Below are 16,126 nucleotides of genomic sequence, written 5' to 3'. Positions count from 1 at the left end.
TTGTTGATGTTGTTTGAGTGTGATTCTGTTGTTGCGGTTTGGTGGTTTCCTGTGTTTGTAACACTTCAAATCTGTTTTTTGTTGGTATCACTGGTGAGGGAGGGCTTCTTGTAGTTTTCATGGTTTTGCTTTCTTTGATGGTGGGATCTTGTGTATTGTTCTCTTTTTGGATTAGAACGAGATCTTCTTCTGTGTTTTCCGGGTTGTCTGGTAGTCTTTTGGACCTTCCCACTAGGTTTGGTTGTGGGTTGAGTTTCCGCGTTTTTTGCGCGGAAAGTCTTATGCTAATGTTGTTTTCTTTGTCCGTTTTTGGCGAGATTGCTTTTCACGAGAACGAGTATTCTCAACGCGGTATGGGCGTTGGCTGAGGTAGTCAGTTTTGTTATTTCATGTTATTGAATAGACAAAAATATAAAAAAACGTGCATGTATGTACGAGGATAAATGGTATTTTTAGATGTGTATTCAAATGTATAATATTTTTCCTGTCTTCGTTTCCCAGATAATGGATTGTGATGTTCCGTCATGTAGATACGCGTATACTTAAAAAGAATAGCGTGTCAAGTGGACGGAACTTCATAAATGATTTTCTGGAAAACCAAGTCTTCTGCTAGGTCTTCGCGTCTGCTAGGCATATGTCCAGGTATGAGCATCCTTTTGGGTCAGAGGATAGCTCGGAGCTGTAAAGGTTTCTTTTGTAGTGTGTGCTTTCATTGTCTAGCCAGTTTCTAATGAAGTTACCTCTCGCGTTGTTTAGTTGGTTTTTCCAGATTGATATGTTTTGCATTAAGCTCGCCCGCTATTATATAATAGTTGCTCCGTTTATTGAGCTGTAATTCTAAATTAAATATTATTTATTACATTACATATTATCGTCGCTAAATTCTTTCTGGTTTCCGTAGGTTGCGTAAGTTGCGGCGATGAGTAAGTTTTCCCTATTGTTTATTTTTATTTTTATGTTCACCGTTTCCAGGATTTTGAAACTTGTTATTTTGTCGTTTTGAATTTTTTTGAACTTGAGAGGGTTTTTCATGAGGATTGCCGTTCCTCTTCCTTGGTTAGCGTTCGGTCTGTCGTGTCTTATCATGGAACAGTTTTTGAAGAATACTTTGTGTCTTTTGTTCAATTTTGTTTCTGAGATGAGTACGATGTCGGGGGTTACTTTGTTTATTAGAGTTAGTATACTGTATCTTTTTTGGTATCTGTATCTTGTTTGTTGGTTTGGTGGGTTTTGGTTAATTGACATCTGCGATATCTAAGGAGTTAAAGATGATGCTGAACCTGTCTTCGTGCGATGATATTGTATTTTTTAATTCGTTAAGTTGTTTTTGTTGTTGGTTTAGTGCTTGGATGATACTTTTTTTAAAGTCTTCGAAAGCGTTTAATATTATTTGTTGGGGGATGAACTCGGTTGTACTTGGGCTTTGGTTTGCCCGCGGATCTAGTTTTGAGTTTATTGTGTGTGGAGAGTTTTCGATTTTCTGTTTTGGCCTTGCTTGTTGTTTGACTACGTCTGAGAACTTTAGTTCTGGGGTGTATTTTCGGCTTATCTGGTCCAATCGCTTAATTTTTGTTTCTTTGTCTTTATTAATTTTTTCTGATAGTTTTTGGCGCAGCTCTATGATTTTGGGGCACCCCTTGTATGACGCGGGGTGTTCGTAGTTTTTGCAGTTGACGCAGAATATTTTATCCTTGGTGATTGCGTCGTCTTTTTTTATTTTGCACTCGCCTGGGCCATGGGGCTCAGTGCGTTTTACACAGCGGTAAATTAGGTTGCAGTTTTGCGCTGAGTGGCCTATTCGTCGGCGTTTGTGGCATTGAGTAACGCCGTTTTTTCTTATTTTTTCCCACGTTATTTTGTAGAAGTTTAGTCTACTTATTTTTAGTAATTTCCCGACGTTGCTATTGGGGAATACTTGTACTATGTAGATTGGGAGCAGTCTGTTATTTTCCCTTGATTTTCTTGTCGAGTAGCGCGACACTTTCGTGAACTGTATGTCGTCTATTTGTAATGCTTGTAAGTCGTCTAGTATTTCTGCCTCTGTGAAGTTAATGTCTAGTCCTTTTAATAGGTACGTGTGTTGTTTTTGTGATTTGGGTGTGTATCTGTAAAATGTTGTGTTGGTTGTGATCAGTATTTCTTTTGCTTTGATGTAGTCGTTTAGATTATGCAAGTATAGTGCGTGTTTGCCCGCGTGTATTCTATTGATGTCGTGTCTTGTATAAGAGCTACGGTGTCTTTTGAGTCCTGGAGAGTTATGTTGATTGGTGGGAGCCTGTTACCTTTAGCGGGTGAGTGGGCGTCCGGTTGTTCCTCTGTAGGGTGGCTGGTGGGCTGTTCATGATGTGCTTGTTCCCTTGGTGACATTGTCGATGGGAGTTGCTCTTCTGATTTGACCGGATGAGTAGATTGTTCTTGGGGTATCGTCGGCTTCCTAGGTGGGGCGGGGGGATGTTTATCCGTGTGTCGTTTGCTTTATCTCGAGTGTGTGGTGTTCCCACCAGGGACGTAGTCCTCCTGCTTGCTTTGTTTCGCATTTCTTCGTTCTTCCTTCTTATCATTTCCACGATCGAAATTCGAATTCCGTTGGTGTGTTACTGCTTGCTGTTGCAATCATATTTACTTATTGCCTGGTTATTCGTAATATTATCGGCTACTTTCACGGACTGTAAGCAAGTCTCGTTCTTCGCGTAAATAAGCATTTAAAAGGACATATAATTTATCATTAAATTTGCTCAACTGTGAACGGGATCAAATAAAGAAGAACCTTCATTTTGCGTTGCTGCACAATAAACAGTATTGTAGCATCATTTCCTAACCAGGTAGCTGTACGCCACATGTACATTTGAAAATTCTCAACATTCTTTACATTTTATAGTGCCTTTTAAATCGGCGACGGTTTGTACAATTCAGCATATATGCGAATAACTGTTTGGGAATGGTATTCAAAATATACAATATTTATTATACAACATTATGTTTCTCCTTGATGATTCTCCTACTTGAAGATTATTTTTCTTCGAGCTTTCAATGTTTTGAACACTGTTTAGTAAGCAGGATTTTTTTAAATGAGATTATATATTTTTTTGTATTCCCATCGATGCGTTCTCTCATTATTTATAAAAAAGGCAGTACTGAACATGGATCAGAGAACAACTGGAATAAGAACATTTCAATTGTAATTTCGTAAGACTTACTGTACATGTGTTATTGTTATTGTTATCATTATTCATATCGTCGAATGAAATCAAAAAGATTTTCGCCATTGGTAATGATTATTGGTAATCAAAATAAGACTTCCGTCATCTGGAATGGTTATCGATAACCAAAAAAGAATTCCTGTCATCAATATTGGTTACTTATAACCAAAATCATTTTAGCAACGATTAATTCTTACATCACAATTTTTAAAAACTGGACTGTAATAGCTATCATCTCTGGTTTTCTTAGAAAGAACAACCTTGGAAGAAAAAGATGAATCATCGTGTTGGACCAATTAGTTTTGTCCTTACACAATTCTTTGGTTTGGCAGGTTTAACTAACATATTAACATATTCAAAGTAAACGAAGCACTTACTACTTATTCGTTCCTTTAAAAACACATGTTAAAGAGATCAATCAACTGATATCTACCATTACCTTTATAACTTTTTAAAATTCAATATCATACTATAGACTCTTAATTTCCATCTAAAGTTTTATCTATATTCTTTATTTTCTTGTTATGAGATATCTGTTAAAGACAGATGTTTTCACAGTTTTATAGTAGGTTAGCATAATCTCAGCTATCGTAAATAATAATTTGATGGAATTTTAGGTACGACGGGACAAAATTGACGTTAAAAGACATTAAAGGAAATTTCAAGGTACAGTTTGAACTTGTGGGTTCTTTTATATCTATTATTTGAGAATGTTGCCTGCGAGAGTGAGGTCCATTGTAATAGCAGCACATCGAATCCATTTCTTGTTGGCATTTTTGTTACTGGAAACTGACTGTTGTGTCTCCTGGTGTGTTCTCTTCTATGCTTTTACTTTCTTTACTACTATCTGCCCTTTCGTTTCTGTTCGCCAGGTCTGACGGAGAGTCACGTTTCTGCGTCTTTAAGGAGACCAGGATTGTTTTTTTTTTTTTTTTCATCGTAAAATATATTTTTTTTTTTTATTTTATTTTGGTTATTTTACAATTTGTCCTTGCGAACATTTGGTAAAGTGTTATATCTTGTTGGTGAAGAAAAAAAAAATATAAATAAAAAATAATATAGCATGAAACCAGGATTGTGTAGCTAAGAAGGTCCGTGGTCGATTTTAGTAATAGTATTTTTCTTTTCGTTTCTCCTTTCACTGTGTCTATCTTCTTTCCTTCTCTTATTTCCTTGATTGTTTTTATGGTGAGCATTTATCAGTTTATTATTTATTTAGCACTTTTCGTTATTGAATATTACAATATAAATTGACATACAATTATGTAGGAGGATAAAAAAGATATGTAAAATCTTGCCTGGCTTCGTTTTGAAGGAAATGGATTGTGAAGTTGAGTAAAGAGAATTTCATAATTGATTTTCACGAAAACAAAGCGGAAAATGTCATTATACATTTTCTACTTCATTTTCACCGCGCGCAGGGAATCATCGCTCTTCGGTTTGTGTCACAATTTTCGGCACATGTATTTTTGCATTCTTTCAAACGACATACGTATGTATAATACTTGTACATTCTCTAATTGCGAATATTGAATACATGTAACATTATCGAAAAATATAAACAAAGCAATATATAAGTAAGTACATATGAGAGAATGAAACAACGTATGGTGACTATCGTTTGATGCTAAAAAGATACTTTCTTCGTGTATACCATCATAGCTTATTAACACTTAGTCAACCGCGCGCACCAGAGCGAGGTATACGCTTCTTTGTCTACCGCACCCGCACAAGCCAACCAGTACACTGTTCACCGTGCATTTTTGCAAGTAACAAGGATTAATATTCACTAATACTTGAAAAATAAAGGAGTCTAGAAATTATTCAACTGGTCAATTACATTTTACGGTAATGATTTTTTTTAACGATTTCACATATTGTTTATACAAAATACCAAATTAAAAGTATGTATTAAAAGTATAAAAAAGATATAGGTAAAATTAAAAACATTAAACTTGACTAAAGATAAATGACACGACTTGAACGTGAAGTTAAAAATTCATAATGCATTTTAATATTTTTTTACAGTGTGATATCGTTGCACTGTAACTTTATTTAGTCATAACTGATAGTGTAACTTTTTAATTAACTGTATGACCACTAAATTGGTGTATTTTATTACATATTGTACTTTATAAAAGCGGAAGTAGAGTTGCAATCAATTGGGAATAATTCCAGGTAAACAATAGCTGATAATAACGATAACAACAAAAAAGAAAACGCGTTGCTAAAGTCAAAAAGGGAGATCACTCCCTTCGGTCATTCAGCGATGTTCTCTTCGCAGAGAGATCTGCCCGTTCTGATGGATAAGTGTTAAAAAAAGTAAAAAAGCCAACACCACACGGAGTTCCCAAGCGGTCACCCATCTAAGTACTACCCGTGCCCGGCGCTGCTTGACTTTCGTGATCGGACGAGAACGAGTATTCTCAACGCGGTATGGGCGTTGGCTGAGGTAGTCAGTTTTGTTATTTCATGTTATTGAATAGACAAAAATATAAAAAAACGTGCATGTATGTACGAGGATAAATGGTATTTTTAGATGTGTATTCAAATGTATAATATTTTTCCTGTCTTCGTTTCCCAGATAATGGATTGTGATGTTCCGTCATGTAGATACGCGTATACTTAAAAAGAATAGCGTGTCAAGTGGACGGAACTTCATAAATGATTTTCTGGAAAACCAAGTCTTCTGCTAGGTCTTCGCGTCTGCTAGGCATATGTCCAGGTATGAGCATCCTTTTGGGTCAGAGGATAGCTCGGAGCTGTAAAGGTTTCTTTTGTAGTGTGTGCTTTCATTGTCTAGCCAGTTTCTAATGAAGTTACCTCTCGCGTTGTTTAGTTGGTTTTTCCAGATTGATATGTTTTGCATTAAGCTCGCCCGCTATTATATAATAGTTGCTCCGTTTATTGAGCTGTAATTCTAAATTAAATATTATTTATTACATTACATATTATCGTCGCTAAATTCTTTCTGGTTTCCGTAGGTTGCGTAAGTTGCGGCGATGAGTAAGTTTTCCCTATTGTTTATTTTTATTTTTATGTTCACCGTTTCCAGGATTTTGAAACTTGTTATTTTGTCGTTTTGAATTTTTTTGAACTTGAGAGGGTTTTTCATGAGGATTGCCGTTCCTCTTCCTTGGTTAGCGTTCGGTCTGTCGTGTCTTATCATGGAACAGTTTTTGAAGAATACTTTGTGTCTTTTGTTCAATTTTGTTTCTGAGATGAGTACGATGTCGGGGGTTACTTTGTTTATTAGAGTTAGTATACTGTATCTTTTTTGGTATCTGTATCTTGTTTGTTGGTTTGGTGGGTTTTGGTTAATTGACATCTGCGATATCTAAGGAGTTAAAGATGATGCTGAACCTGTCTTCGTGCGATGATATTGTATTTTTTAATTCGTTAAGTTGTTTTTGTTGTTGGTTTAGTGCTTGGATGATACTTTTTTTAAAGTCTTCGAAAGCGTTTAATATTATTTGTTGGGGGATGAACTCGGTTGTACTTGGGCTTTGGTTTGCCCGCGGATCTAGTTTTGAGTTTATTGTGTGTGGAGAGTTTTCGATTTTCTGTTTTGGCCTTGCTTGTTGTTTGACTACGTCCGAGAACTTTAGTTCTGGGGTGTATTTTCGGCTTATCTGGTCCAATCGCTTAATTTTTGTTTCTTTGTCTTTATTAATTTTTTCTGATAGTTTTTGGCGCAGCTCTATGATTTTGGGGCACCCCTTGTATGACGCGGGGTGTTCGTAGTTTTTGCAGTTGACGCAGAATATTTTATCCTTGGTGATTGCGTCGTCTTTTTTTATTTTGCACTCGCCTGGGCCATGGGGCTCAGTGCGTTTTACACAGCGGTAAATTAGGTTGCAGTTTTGCGCTGAGTGGCCTATTCGTCGGCGTTTGTGGCATTGAGTAACGCCGTTTTTTCTTATTTTTTCCCACGTTATTTTGTAGAAGTTTAGTCTACTTATTTTTAGTAATTTCCCGACGTTGCTATTGGGGAATACTTGTACTATGTAGATTGGGAGCAGTCTGTTATTTTCCCTTGATTTTCTTGTCGAGTAGCGCGACACTTTCGTGAACTGTATGTCGTCTATTTGTAATGCTTGTAAGTCGTCTAGTATTTCTGCCTCTGTGAAGTTAATGTCTAGTCCTTTTAATAGGTACGTGTGTTGTTTTTGTGATTTGGGTGTGTATCTGTAAAATGTTGTGTTGGTTGTGATCAGTATTTCTTTTGCTTTGATGTAGTCGTTTAGATTATGCAAGTATAGTGCGTGTTTGCCCGCGTGTATTCTATTGATGTCGTGTCTTGTATAAGAGCTACGGTGTCTTTTGAGTCCTGGAGAGTTATGTTGATTGGTGGGAGCCTGTTACCTTTAGCGGGTGAGTGGGCGTCCGGTTGTTCCTCTGTAGGGTGGCTGGTGGGCTGTTCATGATGTGCTTGTTCCCTTGGTGACATTGTCGATGGGAGTTGCTCTTCTGATTTGACCGGATGAGTAGATTGTTCTTGGGGTATCGTCGGCTTCCTAGGTGGGGCGGGGGGATGTTTATCCGTGTGTCGTTTGCTTTATCTCGAGTGTGTGGTGTTCCCACCAGGGACGTAGTCCTCCTGCTTGCTTTGTTTCGCATTTCTTCGTTCTTCCTTCTTATCATTTCCACGATCGAAATTCGAATTCCGTTGGTGTGTTACTGCTTGCTGTTGCAATCATATTTACTTATTGCCTGGTTATTCGTAATATTATCGGCTACTTTCACGGACTGTAAGCAAGTCTCGTTCTTCGCGTAAATAAGCATTTAAAAGGACATATAATTTATCATTAAATTTGCTCAACTGTGAACGGGATCAAATAAAGAAGAACCTTCATTTTGCGTTGCTGCACAATAAACAGTATTGTAGCATCATTTCCTAACCAGGTAGCTGTACGCCACATGTACATTTGAAAATTCTCAACATTCTTTACATTTTATAGTGCCTTTTAAATCGGCGACGGTTTGTACAATTCAGCATATATGCGAATAACTGTTTGGGAATGGTATTCAAAATATACAATATTTATTATACAACATTATGTTTCTCCTTGATGATTCTCCTACTTGAAGATTATTTTTCTTCGAGCTTTCAATGTTTTGAACACTGTTTAGTAAGCAGGATTTTTTTAAATGAGATTATATATTTTTTTGTATTCCCATCGATGCGTTCTCTCATTATTTATAAAAAAGGCAGTACTGAACATGGATCAGAGAACAACTGGAATAAGAACATTTCAATTGTAATTTCGTAAGACTTACTGTACATGTGTTATTGTTATTGTTATCATTATTCATATCGTCGAATGAAATCAAAAAGATTTTCGCCATTGGTAATGATTATTGGTAATCAAAATAAGACTTCCGTCATCTGGAATGGTTATCGATAACCAAAAAAGAATTCCTGTCATCAATATTGGTTACTTATAACCAAAATCATTTTAGCAACGATTAATTCTTACATCACAATTTTTAAAAACTGGACTGTAATAGCTATCATCTCTGGTTTTCTTAGAAAGAACAACCTTGGAAGAAAAAGATGAATCATCGTGTTGGACCAATTAGTTTTGTCCTTACACAATTCTTTGGTTTGGCAGGTTTAACTAACATATTAACATATTCAAAGTAAACGAAGCACTTACTACTTATTCGTTCCTTTAAAAACACATGTTAAAGAGATCAATCAACTGATATCTACCATTACCTTTATAACTTTTTAAAATTCAATATCATACTATAGACTCTTAATTTCCATCTAAAGTTTTATCTATATTCTTTATTTTCTTGTTATGAGATATCTGTTAAAGACAGATGTTTTCACAGTTTTATAGTAGGTTAGCATAATCTCAGCTATCGTAAATAATAATTTGATGGAATTTTAGGTACGACGGGACAAAATTGACGTTAAAAGACATTAAAGGAAATTTCAAGGTACAGTTTGAACTTGTGGGTTCTTTTATATCTATTATTTGAGAATGTTGCCTGCGAGAGTGAGGTCCATTGTAATAGCAGCACATCGAATCCATTTCTTGTTGGCATTTTTGTTACTGGAAACTGACTGTTGTGTCTCCTGGTGTGTTCTCTTCTATGCTTTTACTTTCTTTACTACTATCTGCCCTTTCGTTTCTGTTCGCCAGGTCTGACGGAGAGTCACGTTTCTGCGTCTTTAAGGAGACCAGGATTGTTTTTTTTTTTTTTTTCATCGTAAAATATATTTTTTTTTTTTATTTTATTTTGGTTATTTTACAATTTGTCCTTGCGAACATTTGGTAAAGTGTTATATCTTGTTGGTGAAGAAAAAAAAAATATAAATAAAAAATAATATAGCATGAAACCAGGATTGTGTAGCTAAGAAGGTCCGTGGTCGATTTTAGTAATAGTATTTTTCTTTTCGTTTCTCCTTTCACTGTGTCTATCTTCTTTCCTTCTCTTATTTCCTTGATTGTTTTTATGGTGAGCATTTATCAGTTTATTATTTATTTAGCACTTTTCGTTATTGAATATTACAATATAAATTGACATACAATTATGTAGGAGGATAAAAAAGATATGTAAAATCTTGCCTGGCTTCGTTTTGAAGAAAATGGATTGTGAAGTTGAGTAAAGAGAATTTCATAATTGATTTTCACGAAAACAAAGCGGAAAATGTCATTATACATTTTCTACTTCATTTTCACCGCGCGCAGGGAATCATCGCTCTTCGGTTTGTGTCACAATTTTCGGCACATGTATTTTTGCATTCTTTCAAACGACATACGTATGTATAATACTTGTACATTCTCTAATTGCGAATATTGAATACATGTAACATTATCGAAAAATATAAACAAAGCAATATATAAGTAAGTACATATGAGAGAATGAAACAACGTATGGTGACTATCGTTTGATGCTAAAAAGATACTTTCTTCGTGTATACCATCATAGCTTATTAACACTTAGTCAACCGCGCGCACCAGAGCGAGGTATACGCTTCTTTGTCTACCGCACCCGCACAAGCCAACCAGTACACTGTTCACCGTGCATTTTTGCAAGTAACAAGGATTAATATTCACTAATACTTGAAAAATAAAGGAGTCTAGAAATTATTCAACTGGTCAATTACATTTTACGGTAATGATTTTTTTTAACGATTTCACATATTGTTTATACAAAATACCAAATTAAAAGTATGTATTAAAAGTATAAAAAAGATATAGGTAAAATTAAAAACATTAAACTTGACTAAAGATAAATGACACGACTTGAACGTGAAGTTAAAAATTCATAATGCATTTTAATATTTTTTTACAGTGTGATATCGTTGCACTGTAACTTTATTTAGTCATAACTGATAGTGTAACTTTTTAATTAACTGTATGACCACTAAATTGGTGTATTTTATTACATATTGTACTTTATAAAAGCGGAAGTAGAGTTGCAATCAATTGGGAATAATTCCAGGTAAACAATAGCTGATAATAACGATAACAACAAAAAAGAAAACGCGTTGCTAAAGTCAAAAAGGGAGATCACTCCCTTCGGTCATTCAGCGATGTTCTCTTCGCAGAGAGATCTGCCCGTTCTGATGGATAAGTGTTAAAAAAAGTAAAAAAGCCAACACCACACGGAGTTCCCAAGCGGTCACCCATCTAAGTACTACCCGTGCCCGGCGCTGCTTGACTTTCGTGATCGGACGAGAACGAGTATTCTCAACGCGGTTTTTTTTTTTTTTTTTTTTTTTTATAACGTTTATTGTCCAAGAAGATGAGTATTACATGTGTATGTTATTCACAATAAACAATGAATTTCGGTTGTAGGGTGGATTAGGCAAAAGTACCGATACGCGTCGGTACGACGTAGCCATGGTCTAATATGTGTCGTGGGTTTTAGGTTTTTGCGTTTATTTTTTTGTTTTTTTTTTTTTGGTTTAAGTCGCATTGGTGCGTGATTTTTGTGTATTCTTGTGTGTGTTGTATTTTGTCCTGAAACTTGGCCGCAAAACAGGACTCCTCGGTGTATTACTTTTATGCGTTGTGGGATTTTGGGGGGGGGGATGAGTGGGAAGGGGAGGGGGGTGTTAAATTATATTATTTACAATTGTTTATAGTATTTACATATTTACAGTATTTACATCTAGGTTATACGGTGGTAGAATGGTTTTTTTTTTTTTTTTTTTTTTGTCAAATTGGTAGTTTTCACTTATATTTTCTTATGGGTTTGGAATCCACCAATATTTTTTTGTGTTTCTTCTGTGTTTGTCTTTAGTGTCTTTTTGGGGGAGGGCCATGTTGTACCTCCACCTGGTGTCTGCAGTCAGTCCGTTTAGGTTTTCCTCGTAGAGTATCGTTTTTATCCCTATTTTTCTTTTTATGTGGAAAATTATCGGGATATTGTTTTGGTCTTGGAGGTAATTTTTTTCGTCTAGGTATAGGAACGCTTCTGGGGGGATGTAGCCTGTTTTCATTGTGTTTTTGTAATATTGTACGTTTGGGTATAAGCCGCTGAAGATTAGGCTGTTTTCTTTTATTTTTGACGCTTGTGCGAAATGATTTCTTGCTAGTTTTAGTATGTGACAGTCAATGCGGTGAATGTTGGCTAGGTCGTAGATTTTTTTGTTTTTTATATATTTTTTGTATCCGCTCTGTTCGGATCTGTACGCATTTTGGCAAGCTCTAATGCATTTTCTTTCGAAAACGCGGATTCTCTCCATTAGCGATGCTGGTATGTTGTACCAGATTGGGCAACCGTATGTTATAATTGGTCTAATTAGAGCTTGGTAGCATAATGTTTTTACATTATTCTTGAGCTGTTTCGAGTAAAATAGTCTCTTTGATCTCCAGAATGCTTTATTGGCCTTGGCGAGTTGGGTTTCTATGTGTTGTTTGTAATTTAGTTTGTCATCTATGTTTATGCCTAGGTACTTTACGCAGTTTTTGTGTGGTATGATTGTCTCTTCGGATGACTTTTCTTTTAATTGGAAATTTTTGCAGTGTTTTCTTTCTGCTGGGCCGATTTCGCTGGTTTTGGGTTTGAACAGTATGCTTTCGCATTTGTTTGCGTTAATTCTTAGTTTCCATGTGTGGTAGTAATCATTGATTTTGTCGAATAGTTCTTGGAGGTCTGTGTTTATTGTTTTAGTTTTGCGGCCTGTTACGTAGATGATTAGGTCGTCTGCGAAGGCTATGGAGCGTTTGTGGGTAGATTTGTTCATGTCGAACAGGTTTAATATGTCACTGTTGTATATGTTGAAGAGTAGCGGGGAGTTTACAGTTCCTTGTTGGAGTCCGTTTTTTATGGTGTATTCTTTGTTCGATGTATGGGAGTCCTCGGTCATTAGGAATGTTCTGTTTGTAATCATGTCCCATATTATTTTGATTAAGTATCTCGGGAAGTTTTTTTTTATTAATTTATAAATGAGGCCTGTGGTCCAGACTGTGTCGAAGGCTTTTTCGAGATCTATTAAGCAGGCGGCTACTCGTTGTTTTGCGTTTAGTGCCCAGCAGATGTCTGACGTGAGTTTGTTTGTCGCGTGTAGTGTGGAGTGTTTGTGTCGGAAGCCAAATTGGTTTTCTGGTATAATGTTTTTTTTTTTGCAGAATGTAGTTAGGGGGTTATTGATGACTACTTCAAATACTTTGCTTATGTTGGGGAGGAGACTTATTGGTCGTAGGTTTGTGAGTGATGAGCCGTCTTTATTTTTTTTTGTGATTGCTATTATTTTGGCTTTTTTCCACTTTTTCGGGAAGTATGCGTTGTTTAGCGCATTGTTGAATATTACTGTGTAGTACCATTTTATTTTGTTTGGTAGGTGCTTAAGTGAGATGTTCGGGATGCCGTCGAAGCCGGAGGATTTTTTATTATTTAGCTTGGCGAAGATTTTGTTTAGTTGGTTATAATTTGTAAAGTAATTTATTTCTGTTTCTGGTTGTTTGGGATTGTCTGAGGTGTTTTCGTTTGAGAACGTGCAGACTGTTTTGTTTAGCGTTATGTCTTGTTCTATTTCGTTTTTGAGTTTGTTCGTTTCTGCGATGATGATTCTGTTTAATTCTTCTCGGCCCATGTGTTCGTTTTGGGTATGTGTTTTGGAGAAGTGGGTGCCTATGATGTCTAGTTTTTCTGTTGTTTTAGTTATTATGAAGTTATTCTCGGTGTCTTTGCTGGTGTTGTGTATCTCTATACCTGCTTCTTGGATGAGGGGAGCTTTCTCTGGGGGCAATTTGAGCGGGGTGCTGGGGTTTTGTTCTTTCGGTCTGAAGATTTGATTTATTTGTGGGAACATGTTGGCTGAGTCGTTTTTGGAGATATTTTTTATTTTGTTTGACCAGTAGAGGTTTATAGAGTTTGCGAATTCTTGTTTCTGTTGTAATTTTATTTTGTGTAGTAGGTATTTTAGGTATTCTAATTCCTCTCTTTTGTCGTAAGAGTAGTTGTGTTTTATATTGTTTATTTTGGAGAGTATGTAGCTTTTGTCTCGTTGTAGTTCTTTTATTTTGTTGTTGATATATAGATCGCAGGAGTTTTTTTGTTTGTAGGTTGGGACGGATTTTTGGAGTGCGCTTTGTATGTGTTTTTCGATTTCGTCTATGTATGTGTCGATTTGTCTGTTTGTTAGGTTGACGTTGTTGTAGATATTTAGGTCGCATTTCTGATCGAGTAGTTTTTGGAATTTTTTCCAGTTTGTCTTTTTGTAGTTGTACTTGGGGGTTTCGGTTTGTGTTTCAAGTGTTAGGTAGTCGGATGTGTTTTTGTTTATCTGTAAGAGTATGGCTTTATGGTCGCTGTCGTAGTCTAGGGTTTTGAGCGTGTTATTTGGTCGTAAGTTTTGGATTTTTAGTCGCGCATCTGTTAGGCATATGTCGAGGTATGAGCCTCCTTTTGGGTAGGAGGGTAGCTCGGAGCTGTAAAGGTTTGTTTTATAGTGTATGCTTTTATTGTCTAGCCAGTTTCTGATGAAGTTTCCTCTCGTATTGTTTAGTGGGTTTTTCCAGCTTGTGTGTTTTGCGTTAAGGTCGCCGGCTATTATGTGGAAGTTTTCTTGTTTGTCGAGCTGTAAAAGTTCGAAGAGGTTATTGAATTCGTCGTTAAATTCTTTTTCGTTTCCGTAGGATGCGTAGGCTGCGGTGATGAGTAAGTTTTCCTTTTTGTTTATTTTTATTTTTATGGTTGTCGTCTCCAGGGTTTTAAAATTTGTTATTTTGTCGTTTTGGATTTCTTTGAATTTCAGGGGGTTTTTTATGAGGATTGCCGTTCCTCCTCCTTGGATAGCGTTTGGTCTGTCGTGTCTTATTATGGAGTAGTTTTTGAAGGATACTTTGTGTCTTTTGTTCAGTTTTGTTTCTGAGATGAGTACGATGTCGGGGGTTTCTTTGTTTATTAGGGTTAGCATACTGTATCTTTTTTGGTTTGAGATTAGAGAGTTTGCATTTATTGCAATTATTTTCAGGTGTTTTAAATCTAATTTGGATGTTTTATGTTGTGTTTGTTGGTTTGGTGTGTTTTGGTTAATTGTCGACTTCGATATCTAAGGAGTTGAAGATGGTGTTGAACCTGTCTTCGTGCGATGATATTGCATTTTTTAATTCGTTGAGTTGTATTTGTTGTTGATTTAGTGCTTGGATGATACATTTTTTAAAATCTTCGAAGGCGTTTAATATTATTTGTTGAGGGATGATCTCGGTTGTAATTGGGATTTGGTTTGCCCGCGAATCTAGTTTTGGGTTTATTGTGTGAGGGGGGTTTTCGATTTCCTGCTTTGGTCTTGCTTGTTGTTTCACTGCGTCCGAGAACTTTAGTTCTGGGGTGTATTTTCGGCTTATCTGTTCTAGTCGTTTGATTTTTGTTTCTTTGTCTTTTTTAATTTTTTCTGAAAGTTTTTGTCGCAGCTCTATGATTTTGGGGCACCCTTTGTATGACGCGGGGTGTCCGTAGCTTTTGCAGTTGACGCAGAATATTTTATCCTTTGTGATTGTATCGTCTTTTTTTATTTTGCACTCGCCTGGGCCATGGGGCTCGGTGCATTTTACACAGCGGTAGATTAGGTTGCAGTTTTGTGCTGTGTGGCCTAATCGTTGGCATTTGTGGCATTGGGTAATGTCATTTTTTCTTATTTTTTCCCAAGTTATTTTATAGTAGCTTAGTCTATTTATTTTTTGTAATTTCACGACGTTGCTATTGGGGGATACCTGTACTATGTATATTGGGAGCAGTCTGTTACTTTCCCTTGACTTTCTTGTCGAGAAGCGCGATACTTTCGTAAACTGTATGTCGTCTATTTTTAATGCTTGTAAGTCTTCTAGTATTTCTGTCTCTGTAAGGTTAATGTCTAGTCCTTTTAATAGGAACGTGTGATGTTTTTGTGCTTTTGGTGTGTATGTGTAGAACGTTGTGTTTGTTGATATCAGTAATTCTTTTGCTTTAACGTAGTCGCTTAGATTATGTAGGTATAGAGCGTGTTTGTTCGCGTGTATTCTGTTAATGTGAAAGTTTTTGATTTTGAGCGCGTCTTGTAAGAGAGCAATGGTGTCTTTTGGGTCTTGATGAGTTATGTTGATTGGCGGGGGCCTGTTACCTTTTGTGGGTGAGGGGGCGTCCTGTTGTTCCTGTGTGGGGTGGTTGGTGGGCTGTACCTGTTGTGCTTGTTCCATCGGTGTCTTTGTCGGTGGGGGTTGCTCTTTTGGTTTGATCAGATGAGTGTGTTGATTTTGTGGTGTCGGCGGCCTCCTAGGTGGGGCGAGGGGGCTGTTTGTTCGTGTGTTGTTTGATTTTTCTTGGGTGTGTGGTGTTCCCAATGTGGACGTCGTCCTCCTGTTTGCTTTGATTCGCATTTCATTGTTCTTCTTTCTTATGGCTTCCACGATCGCATTTTGTATTGTTGATTCTTTTGTTGATGTTGTTTGAGTGTGATTCTGTTGTTGCGGTATGGTGGT

The 16,126-nt window shown here is 36.5% G+C and overlaps 1 non-coding gene and 1 pseudogene across 1 annotated transcript; both read right to left on the bottom strand.

The window, feature by feature from the left end:
- Positions 1–5,529: 5,529 nt before the first annotated feature.
- Positions 5,530–5,648, bottom strand: LOC132915393 (5S ribosomal RNA). Its single transcript, XR_009659846.1, has one exon. It is a non-coding gene; the product is annotated as a 5S ribosomal RNA (ribosomal RNA).
- A 5,164-nt stretch (positions 5,649–10,812) lies between these two features.
- Positions 10,813–10,931, bottom strand: LOC132915392 (5S ribosomal RNA; annotated as a pseudogene).
- Positions 10,932–16,126: the final 5,195 nt, after the last annotated feature.

Source organism: Bombus pascuorum, chromosome 16, assembly GCF_905332965.1.
Source record: "Bombus pascuorum chromosome 16, iyBomPasc1.1, whole genome shotgun sequence".
Taxonomy (NCBI): Eukaryota; Metazoa; Arthropoda; class Insecta; order Hymenoptera; family Apidae; genus Bombus; species Bombus pascuorum.
The sequence above is the reverse complement of the archived record's forward strand: the minus strand, read 5'-3'. Positions and strand labels throughout refer to the sequence as shown.